The sequence below is a fragment of the Theobroma cacao genome, chromosome 6 (genome assembly GCF_053813885.1).
Source record: "Theobroma cacao isolate CCN51 chromosome 6, ASM5381388v1, whole genome shotgun sequence".
In the NCBI taxonomy this organism is placed as follows: Eukaryota; Viridiplantae; Streptophyta; class Magnoliopsida; order Malvales; family Malvaceae; genus Theobroma; species Theobroma cacao.
The window spans coordinates 24,251,554-24,264,668 of NC_142644.1; the positions used below are offsets into that span (position 1 = coordinate 24,251,554).

Consider the following 13,115-nt stretch of genomic DNA (forward strand, 5'->3'; position numbering starts at 1 on the left):
TCTAGACATTTGTCTGTCAACTTCATGTCAAAGGAAGAAGAGGCATTAGAACAAGTTTGTTGTTCCACTAGCAGCATCAGCTACTATAATTTTTGTCATCTTAGCTACATTAACTACGTTCTGGAGCATTAGAAGGAAAAAAATAAGGTATATCACAAACGATGCATCAAATTCATCTAATAAAATGAAGAAATATCCCGATGCATCTTTGCTTATTAAACTTGCTTTGTGGTGATAATATTAGTAGTTACAAAGGTGACTACTGAGGATAAAAATAAGGGGGGAACAACATTGGAGTCAAAAAGTTGACACTTTACATATGCTGAGGTCCTACAAGTTACCAACAATTTTGAGACAATTCTTGGAAGAGAGGTTTTGCTACAATTTTCCTTGCTTGCTTGGATAATACTCAAGTAGCTATGAAGATGCTATCCTAATCATCAAGCCAAAGCTATAAGGAGTTTCATGCAGAGGTCTACACATTTACAATTTAATCCCTTGGAATACTTTTAAGCTCATTTGCATTTACTATGTTAAATATGGCTTAAATTTATAGGTCAAACTTCTTATGAGAGTACATCATGGAAACTTGACAAACCTTGTTGGGTATTTCAATGAGAGTAGCTATATGGGACTTATCATGAGTTCATGGTTATTGGAAACTTAAAGTAGCTTCTGTCACGACCCGGAGCTCTCATCGAGCGCTTTACAACCACCGCGATGTCTCGATAAGCACTCATTACCCCGAATGCCGATCGAAACCCCGCAAGGTTTAGCATCAACTTCCGCATCTTCCTGGTGAGCGACAGTTATTAAATCTCGCATTTCAAGAAAACATAAGTTGTTTCCAACTCAAAACAATAAAATATTATTTTCTAGCTCACAAGGGCATTTTCGTCATTTTTTTTTGAAATTTCGAAATCCAAAAAAAATGTAATATGTAAGTGGAAACACATATTTCATGATTTAAATTAAATTTTGAAGTCTAAAACATTCGTTTCAAGTAAAATTATAGCTATTTGAATATAATAAAAACATTAAATAAAATATTCTATTTTCTTAAAACACAATATTTTCAAAGTCTTCTTAAAATAACTTTTGTAGCGTAAGAGTAAAATAAATTTATTCATATAGTAATAAAGATAATTAAAGTATGAAATTTCGTTTACAGTGACACGTGGGCCCCCAACTAACCAAGAAGGTGTAGAGCTACAAACCCTTACTTCCTATGATGCAACTTTGAGATTAATTCACGTCTTAATCAACTATCAACAAACTGTCCTGAGCCTGAAAAATGGATAGGAAAAGGGGTGAGATTAAATAATCCCAGTGAGTAAACAATTACCATCAAAAGCATCTAAAGCCGAGTAGATGGAAACAAAATAAAAACGTTATATCTCAATAATGTTCATAACATAAAATTTGTTTCAATCTATACCAAATAATTTCTTTTCATCAAAATTTTTCGGCTTATGAATTTCTTAAACTTGGCTCCTGCCAGAATAATTCTCGCGGGTACCTTCGTCAAGGTATCCCACTGAGACCGCCAAGGCTGTTCAATGACCCATACCCATAAACATGTTTTCACATCTAACACACAGCCGTTCCTTGACGTTGGCTGAGTCTCGCTCTTACGTGGTGGCCCGAACGTGAGGTGCACTCAAATCATACCTCAGGGGATACTTCACCCAACATCTCCCCCCGGAGGTAAGTATATAATTGAGTTACCATACTTCTCTCATAGGCAGTCCACGGAAACCCCCACTACTGCAGTGACCGTTTAATATACCACCAGACCCATAAAAATTCCAGTAGCATAATATGGCGAATAAAATGTAATCCAATCTACCGAGACCAATCCAAAACTATTCATATATTTCATGCCAACCCCAAAAATTTAGCCATCATGCTACCATAGTGTCATAAGTCACAATTTCAATAACATATAAAATCATAAATTTCAACACAGTATCCATATACTCAATTTTTCCAAAACAATATTTGATTTCAAAACCAGTATAAATTTCATTTTTATTAAAAAATATTTTAATTGGAAAACATAATATTTTATAATTTAAGCTCACCATTCAATAAAAACATCAAACAAGTATAATTACTCTAGACATTTAAGACGATAAATTGTCCACTCACAGTTCTAGGAGTCGATGTACTCCTAATCCCAGTCTTCAAGTACAATCTCTGTACTTTTACCAGTGTAATTTGCTCACCACCTATCCACAATGTACAATACATAATTCACCACATCAATGCTTGACCATTATAAAATCAATTCAGGCTCGGTATATATGCATGATATGACATGCAACTTATCTGACTACCGCTTAAATGCGGTGCTGACCTAATTCGGTCTATTACCCGATTAAATTACTAACGCGTCCAATTTAATCTCAAATTAATTTTTTTCAGTTTCTATACCTCAATTGCACCCAAATTGACTTAATGTTCCTCAGTGTAGTGCAAATTATCAGTCCCGGTAGCAAATTACGAAAATACCCCTAATGGGTACAAATTCTTATTTTTGCTCCGAAAATTCTCATTATTTTTTTAGACTCATAATTCATCATTATTCATCATAATTCCTCAAATAAACATCAAGATCATCAGCCAATATTCCCTTAGAAAATTCAGCCAATAATGGTAATGGAGGAAAATAAATTCTTTTCTTGTTGTTTTGTTCCTAAATATGCTAAACTAACTTAAAACACTAACATAACTTAGAATCAAATTAATCTAACAAGTTTCTCTCTCCTAATCCATTTGTTTCAGAATTGAATTCATCCTCAAATCACATGATTCAACCATGGAAAATGATGAGAAATGCATGAAAATGATAAATCTTAAGCTAAGCTTGAAAAATCATACCTTTTTCACTTAATTTCCTTAAAAATTCACACTTTTTCTTTGATTTTCTCTCTCTAGGGTTTTGTTTTTGTTTTCTCTCTCTTCTTGCTGGTTTGGCCGGCCATGGGGTGGAAGATGAGCTGATTTTTGTTCCTTTTAAAAAGGAAAATAATAAATTAATAAAAGAATGACACGTGGCATCATGTCATTGGCCCGTTTTTAAAACTTTAAAATTTTAATCATTTTTATCTCCACCACACAATCAGTCAATGGTCAAAATGAGGATAAGAGATGACTATGTGCTGAAAAAATATCCTTGTGGTGGAAAATTACTGTTTTGCCCCAAGGGTGGTAAAATTACCATTTTACCCCTATACTCTAAATTATACCGGAATTAAAATTTTTCACTTCTAAATCTCAAATCTTACTCCAATAAGTCAAATTATACTCCAATAAGTCAAATGGGGTCAAAAGAATCTTTTCTAAAATTTCCATTTTGTCCCAAGTGGCAAATGACCATTTTGCCCCTAGATAGCGAAAATTCCGGTTTGTCTCCAAATTGATCTTCAAACTCCGAATTACCATATTAAACCATTCTGAGAATTTAAAATTATTAATTTTATCGTAAATTCTCTATTTGATTTAGTTCGAGGCTTAAATCAACTTTGTTGTACCTTTAGGTACAATACCGACTTTTGTAAATTCTTCGAGACTCTCCTAGCATGCAAACATGCTATCCATCGCATGTATGTCATGAAAAATATTTTTATAGAGTCGGGCTTGTCATCTTCTCCCCCACTTGGATCAACCATATGATCCTTCTTGATGACTGATTTCGACATCCGGCTAAATATTAATATTTTAATATTATTTTATTAATAAAATATTATTTTATTTTAAAAATTTTATTTTGTCTCCTTGATACCCAAAATACCTTATTATGCCTCACTTGACTTCCGAATCGCCTTTTATCTCGTAAATTCTCCTCCGATAAAATTATTATTATTTTATTGTTATCTTCTCACTTTCGGAATATTTTATTCTAAACTACTCCTTTCGTCTTTTATCACTTTTAAACATTTTAATTGACCTCAATTTGCATTCGATCAACTTTATTTATCACCATATCAAAGTATGGGGTATTTTAGCTTCTGTCAAGTCCTTATAAAAAATTTCACTACCCAAATGTTCATATCTTGAGATTTTAAGCTAAAACAAACTCAAAGTTTTTCCTGATGCAGAAAGAAATGCACATACTATGAGTTAGGAAGAAAGGCTTTGCATGGCAACAGATGCAGCTCAAAGCTAGAGAAAAGAAACTAAAAATCTTTCATCCATCGATCATTTTTCTATTTTTGGTGAACATAGCTTAGTTGATTTTTATGGAATTTGAAATCTAGGATTAGAGTATCTACATTATGGATGTAACCCACCCATAGTCCACAGAGATGTGAAATCCACAAGCATCTTATTGAATAAAAAATTCCAAGCCAAATTAGCTAATTTTGGCTTGTCCAGGATTTTTCCAGCTGAAGGTGACACTTATATGTCAACAGTTGTTGCTAGTACCCCTAGGTACCTTGATCCTGAGTAAGTACATATCATTTTTTCTTTTTAATTTGCTACCACACTATCTAAGGATTGTAATATATCTCAAAAAGAACTTTAAGGAGTGCAAAGAAAAAACTTCTTTGAAATTTAAAAGATGAAAAAAGAATACAATCAACTCAGCTGGTCAGAACCAGAGAAACAATAATTTTGGTCCCCTAAATTTATATTAAAACAAACATCATCATCAATCTAGTAAACTTTATATCTGTTGTGGGCAATGTATTAACTTGTATGCTTGGAATGCAAATATCAAATAACCAACTAGTTAAACGAGAAAAGTGATATATATATATATATATATAGCTTTAGGGTTGTCCTTCTGGAGATAGTTACAAGCAGGCCGGTGATCACCAAGTCCCATGATGAGATTACTCACATAAGTCACTGGGTTAGTTCTTTGCTTGCTAAATGGGAGATCAAAAGAATTGTTGATCCAAATTTTGGGGGAGATTTTGAGATTAATTCTGCATGGAAAATTGTGGAATTAGCATTGAGATGTGCATTTCACAATTCTATGGATAGACCGACCATGAGTGAGGTGGTGATGGAATTGAAGGAGTGTTTGAAAAAGAGGTGGCTCGGAAAAGGGAGGGCCCTAGCACACGAAGTAAAGGTCTAAGACAAGGAGTCAGCATAAATTTGGTTATCGAGCTTTTTCCCAGAGCAAGGTAAAGAAGTGTATTGTGCATTGTATTGTAGCACGAGAATAAATGTGTGACTTCTCAAGAGTAATTGGATGTTCTAAATATTTGATTATCTCAAGCTTTGAACTAAGTTCATGTCCAAGGTTGTCCCCCTCCCCTTAGATTTTCTCTTTCCCTATATCTGTTGTAAAAATTATACAATATAATCATATGGGGTTCACTTTAAAGGTTTTAATTTTCTATCCCTTTAGGCACATGGATCATTTTTTAAAATTAATAAATAAGTTAATTACATATTTAGTATAAGAATTGTAGTAAAATTGTTAATTTAGTATTTGAAGAAAAAAATCGTAATTAAGCATTGAATTTGTTTGTTAAGTAAATTGCACACTTTATTAATTTCATTAAGAAAAAAAAATCCAAACGATTAATGAGGACACCTCATAAATGTCATGTCAATTACCACACGTTTAAAAGATATCAAGTTATTTTTAATTTTTGATTTTGAGAAAATTTTTTATTTTTAAAATTAAAAAATAAAGAAACTTAAGAAAAAACATAAAAAAAATCTAGAAAAGAATCGATTAAAGGTTACATCGTTAAAACAGTATTTCCTAAAATCTTTGCATTAGCAATTAAAAAAAAAGAAAATATGCAATTTTGAGGAATGAATTGAGACCCGTTGGGCTTCGAAAATTGAACTATGGAGAAAGTTTTTATTTGAGAACGCGAAGAATGGGACAACTTTAACTCCCTTTTTCATGAACATGTGATGGGTAAGGATTTCCAAGACAAGCACATTTGGAAATGGACCCCCCGTGGTGACTATTCCTCTAAGTCTTTTTGTTGTCAGGTTTTACTTACTCACACCCATCATGCAGATCATTGGAAGATGATATGGTCTGGTCTAGTGCCTTACAAAATAAAGGTATTCTGTTGGCAGCTAGTGAGAGGACACTTGGCTGTTAGACAAAAACTTGTAAAGAGTGGTATTATTAGTTCCAATGCCACCACTTGCCTTTTGTGCAGAAGAGAGCTCGAAATGGTACACCATTTATTTTTTAACTGTGAAAGCACTTGGTTAATTTGGCAGTTATGGTGTACATTATGGAATGTTGATTGGGTCTCACATGATAACCCACTTGACTGTTACCTTAACTGGTTCAATTTTACTAACAACTTAAAAAATGGTGCGATTTGAAAAATGGGTTGGTATGCTATTACTTGGGCAATTTGGATTGCTAGAAATGATGTGGTCTTAAGGACAAGGAATTTAATGGTCACCTTACTTTTGAGCTTACCAAAATAAGAGTTGGTTAGGGGATTAATGCAAAAATGGTCCTACCTTAACCCTTCTATAGGCGATCTTGCGAGATTTCCTAATGTAGGTTACACCTCTAGTAACTCCAGATGTGTTAATAAAACTAAATCATGGACTAGGCCACAATTTATGGCCTTTAAATTTAAAACTACTTCAAGAGGCTGTCTTGGTGAATCTGGAATTTGGGGCATTTTACAAATGAAAACGAGGACAATCTCACCATCTTCTTTAAGCTTATTGCGGTCATGTATGCCAACCGAGCTAAACTTTTTACGATTAAAGAGGCAGCATTGATTTATGCAGCTTCTTGGTGATGCTCTTCTTATCCATTCTTGATTGAGTCTGATTCTAAAAGTGTTGTTTGCCAGATAAAAAAGCCCTCTAAGGTCTCATAGAAGGTAAAGGCCTCTAATCATGCAAACTTTTAAAATCCTTAATATAGTTGGAAGTTAGGACATTAAGCACATTCTATGATCGGCTAATGACTGTTGGTGTAAATGGAGTTTAGATGGAATTCAAGGACCTGACAAAATTGACTTCAAATTGAGCTTTTTAATAGACACTATCTTTAAGACTTATTTTTCCCCTATCATTTGGTATGGAAAATGAGAATTTTGTTAATAGCCTTAGGGATACAATGAACTTAACGTCTAACTTCGTCTTTGCAATTTATGAGAGTAGAACACTAGATACATCTGAGGGTTTGCAAAGTTGTTCAGCCTTAAAGCTTACTTTTTATAGCAACTAGACTATAAGGAATTTGGATTCTTTTGATAGATGATGGGAACTCAAGTGTTTATGTTTATTTTCAAAACATAACAATTCTATCTCTTTTGATTTTTCTACTTTTGTCTTATTCATTTTGGTGTGTCAAAATGGTTGATAGCAAGCCTTTTATATAAACTGCAAGTGTCTTTTTTCAATGACACAACCCTTTCATCAAGACACCTCTTTGTTTTAAACACACTTTTACAATTTAAAAGATACAGCCTTTGGATAAAGGTATTGTTTTAATAATTACTATGTGAAAGGACAACCATTCATTCCATAAGACATAATCTTACAATATGAAAAGATAACTTTTCATTTAAAGAGACAATCTTTTATTTTGAAAATAGACCAACAATCCACCACCATTTTCAAAATTTTCAAATACCAACAACTTTGGAAATATTGTATATAAATAAAGGTATCTCATAGATTTGAACCTTTACTTAGTGAATGTGGTTGGTTCTAGTTTAAATTGAGTGGTTGACCAAGCATTCAACCATTAATTCTTCTTTAACTAGTTGGACCACTAAACACACACAAGCTTCCTTGCTCACTTTGTATCTAGTTTTGCCAACACGTTTTTTATGGTCTTGTGTTTTGCATCCATTCATGATTGCTATTAAAGTCAAGCCTTTAGCTCCTAAAAACATTCGCACTTCCACTCACATAAGTAGCCCTTATTGAAAGAACCCGTAATTATAGTATTTCAACATGTACATGTTATGGGTCTATTACGAACATTTGTTCAACCTTACTTTACACATTATGAGAACTAAGCACTATACACCTCAAGATGGAAAACATAAATTAATACTTGCAGTCATCCATGTGGTAGAATGATCAATACCCAATACTTGTAGGTTGATCACAAGCATTGAGGTGAGCTCTCACCATTGGAGATTTAGTTGATAGGCTTGAGATACATCTCTCTTAAGATCTTTATTACCAAGTCCTTTTTCATACTTTTGGTAAACGGATCTGCTAGTTTTTACAAAATCTCACATAACTTATAGTGACTATATCATCACTAATTCTTTGTCTTACAATGTTATGTCGAAGTCCAATATATCAACTTTTTCCATTGTATACTTAATTATATGCCTTTGATACCATTGCTTCATTGTCACAATGTATCAAGATTGGTGCCATTAGTTTAGGCCATAATGAAATTTCATAGAGAAAGTATTTCAACCATTTCGCTTCTTGGGTGGCATATGTTAAGGCTATAAATTCAGTCGCCATGGTGGAGTATACTTGACAAGATTGTTTTTTAGAACCACAAGAAATAGCATCCCCACCATTTGTAAAAATCTAACTAGCTATAGAGGTATGACTTGTTTTATTTGTGTTCCAACTAACATCGTATACCCTTCTAAAACCAAAGAAAAACCTGAATAACAAATGCCATAATTCATTGTACTCTTTATATACCTTAGAACTCTATGAACAACATACCAATGTTCTTTACTTGTAAATCAGTCTTAACATCCCAATCGCAAAAGCAATGTTCGACCTTGTACACACCATAGCACACGTTAGGTATCTAATCACCCTTGCATTTTCATTTTGTGCTATTGGCTTATCTTTGTTGGGTACTAGCATTAGATTAGAAACATAAAGTGTAGACATTAGCATACAATCTAACTTACCATACTTCATTACAATCTTTTCAATGCAATGAGATTGAGATAATGTTAAGCCATTATTGTCTTTCATTATTCTTATACCAAGGATAATATCCGCCACACTTATATTTTTCATGTCAAAATTTTTTGACAAGAACCTTTTTGTGTCACCTACTTGTTTCAAATTGATACCAAATATTAACATGTTATCCATATATAGGCAAATGATGACATTTTTTTCCATTATGGAACTTACTATAAACACATTTTTTAGATTGATTTATCTTGTAACCATTAGCTAGCACAACCTCATAAAACTTTTGATCCTATTGTGTAGGCACCTTTTTAATCTATACAAAATCTTGACAAGTTTACGCACTTTCCTTTCTTGACCAGGAAAGACAAACCCTTGGGGTTGTTCCATATACACCTCTTTATCTAATTCACCATTCAAAAATGTTGTTTTAATATCCATTTGGTGAATTACCATTTTATGTATAGATGCAAGTGCAATAAGCACTTTAATTGTAGTTATTTTTGCTACCAGCGCATATGTATCAAAATAATCAACACATTCTTTTTGTTTAAAAACCTTAACCACTAGCCTTACTTCAAACTTATCTACGGTTCCGTCAACTTTCATTTTCTTTTCGAAAATCCATTCACAACCTATTACCTTGAAAACCGGTGGAAGGTCTACCAATTTCTAATTTTTGTTTCTCATTATTGAGTTCATCTCATCTTCTATTGCTTCTCTCCAAAAGGAAGCATCTCGAAACCTCATTGCCTTAATAGTTTGCTTTCTAATTCTTTTGCTTTTTCAAAGTTCAATAGTTTTCTCACCATTTTCTAAAAGGTTTATCACTTTCCATTACTAGTTCTTTAGGTCTTGGAATTAAATTGAACCTTATTTCATTAAAGATAACATCCCTTGATTTTATGACTATATTAATAAAATATGAATCATTAGGCTCTATCACTGTGAAACAATATGCTTTACTTTATTTAGCATATCCTATGATTATACATTAAATTTCTCTTTCACCTAATTTCCTTTTCTTTGGTTTCAAAATTTTTATTATGGCTCGACATTTTCAAACTTTTACATAATTAAAGTTTAGCTTTCTTCCTTTCCATAGCTCATAAGGAGTAGTTTTACTCCTTTTGTTTAGGATTCTATTTAGTATATGGCAAGCCGTTAATAAAGCTTCGCCCCAAATCCTTTTCCTAGACCCGAATTAAAAAGCATTGGCCATTTCTATTAGAACTCGATTCTTACGTTCTGTTACACTTTGTTTTGGTGCATATGGAGCTGTAATCTCATGAATAATACTAATGGACTCAAAATACTTGGGATCATATCTCCTCTATCCACTTCATAAACATTTGACAAACAATTCATAATGCAATTGAATTTCATATTTATAGATTCTAAACTTTTTCATTACTTCATCTTTAGTATGCAATAAGTAAACATAACAATATCTAGAGAAGTCATTTATAAATATTACGAAGTATTTCTTTCCACCAATAGATGGAGTATTATGCATGTCATGAACATCGACATGTATTAATGCAAGCAATTTGCAGTTTCTTTCTACCTTAGGAAATGAGCTTCTTGTGATTTTAATGACTATGCATGTCTTGCACATATCATCATTTCCATCAATATTAGGTATCAACTCTAATTTAGCCATATAATTCATTCTTCTATAATGGGCATTGCCTAATCTATTATGCCATAGATTAGACAATGCTACTTTAATTCATGAACATTAAACAAAGCATCAATATAAGTAAAACTAGCAGCTTTCTTATTCATATTAAACTTGAACGTGTCTTCACATAACTATCCACTTTCCACATATTTTCCACTTTTTGCAAGAATGAACTTATCCACCTCAAATGCTAATTTGAAGCCATAATTATTCAACAAGCCATCTCACACAAGATTCTTTTTAACTTTCGATATGTAATAGACATTGTTTCGTACAAGTACTTTTCTAGAAATAAATATGAGTTTTACAGTGCCTTTTCCTTTCACTTCTATAGTGGAGGAATTTCCCATGTATAACACGGTTCCATCATTATCCACTTCCAAGGACTTGAAGAAACTATTGTTTTTACATACATGCTTAGTTGCACCACTATCAATCCACCATGCTCCATCATCTTGGAGAAGATTGACCTCGAAAATCATAGCAACAAACTTCTTGTTGTTCACACCTTGTGTCATGTATGTCAAAAGTCTACACTCCACCTTGAAGTGTCTAAATTTGTTACAATGGAAACATGAACCGCTTTTGTTTCTTTTGATCTTGTGACTTTTTCATTCATACCAAAGAAATGTTTTTCTGTTGTTATATGAAATCGACTTGTTTGATGGTTGTGTTCCATCACATGGACCTTTGAAGTCTTCAGATTCTTTCCATTAAAATTTTTGTCTGTTTTATCTTACTTGACTTCTTTTTGTTTACAATAATATTCTTCTATTGAAAAATGATTAGTAAGGTTCTCAAGAGACATCTCTTATTTCTTATGTTTTAGACTTTTTGTAGTATTTCTCCATGAGGGGGGAAGTTTATCAATTATAGAATACACGACAATAATTTTATCCATGTTAAGATTATATTGCCTAACGCTATTATTGTAAGAAACTTGGTTTTTTTTCGGACAAAAAATATTCCATTGAAAATTTTCAATGGATTTCCAATGAAATTTCGACGAAAATTTATTTTAACTTATTCTGACGGATTTTCAACGGAATTTTTTCAATGAAAAATTTTCGTTAGAAATCCGTTGAAATTTTTCTTGATGCAAAAAAAAATTTACTCTCACCAAACTTTCTGATAGATTTTCGTTGAAATTTCCAACAGAAAATAATCTGTTGGAAATCCATCAGAAAGTTTAAGAGGCCAAAAAAATTTAAAGCCTGTTAAATTTTTTAACAGAATTTTTCGTTGGAAAAATATATTACCAACGAAAATTTTTTAACAAAATATTCCATTGGAAAATTTCATCAATATTACTATTTTCTAAATTTTTTATTTAAAATATATTAAAAAAATTTTCTAAAATTTTATTGATCCTTTATAGGAAATACATTAATAAAATTAAATATATACATACTGAGTTTTATAATATTAAAATTTTAAATATGTTTTCCTTTGCTTATTATTTTCTTAAATATTTTGAAAACTTTATTGAATCATAAATTATAAATCAATTGTTCCAAATTCGTTAATGTTATAAACTTAAAAAGTTTATAAAAATAACATAATAAACTTTTTAATTTTATAAAAATAGCTGATAAAATCTAAGAATATATTAAACAAAAATCAATAATAGTTTAGGTACATACTAATATTAGTGAATATAAATTACAAAAAGACCGATATATATTGTAAACTTATAATTAGTATAATATATTTAAAATATATTAGTTTATTATATGTATACAAATTATATATATATCTAATTATATATAAACCTATATTACTATAAAATTAACTGTTATCTATTTTAAATGATATAACTTTATAAGTATATATGTATATGATATTAAATATCCTACATATATATTAACATGTTATAATTATTTCACATATGTTTTATATGTTAGCTTATAATAAATTTTATTTATATGATTACATTTAATAACTTTATTAGTTATTATTACCTTAGTTTTTATAACATATTATTCACAATTAGTTTTTAGTAATACAAACTTTGTAATACATATATATAGCATTATAACATATAATTTGTGTCATTAATATATATACAATAAAGTAATATAAAATTATATTTTACATTGATTATATTCATATAAGATAATTCTAATATTACTTTGAATACACCATTCTTTACAATTAGTTTCATATTATAATTTTAAGAACTGAATTGATGAGTACTATATAAATATATAACCATATAAGGTATATAAAAATAATAATACTTGATGTATACTAATATTAGTTAATATAAATTTAGAAGAATTGATAGTAAATTTAAATAAATAATATATTTAAAATATATTAATTTATTACATCTTAATAATGTTTCGTAATATAAAATATTATGAATATATATTTGTATAAAGATATTATATATATTTAATTTATATATATATATGAATTATACGAACTATATATATATATATATTAAATCTGTATGAAGTATAATAACTATATATATACATATTATATATATAATTCTAATATACGTATATTTAATTTACATATAAGCATTTCTATAACTTATAATAAGTTTTACTTATAT

The 13,115-nt window shown here is 30.7% G+C and overlaps 1 pseudogene; it reads left to right on the forward strand.

Annotated features, from left to right (window-relative positions):
• Window positions 1-318: 318 nt before the first annotated feature.
• On the forward strand, window positions 319-5,145 carry LOC18596057 (putative LRR receptor-like serine/threonine-protein kinase At1g51880; annotated as a pseudogene).
• Window positions 5,146-13,115: the final 7,970 nt, after the last annotated feature.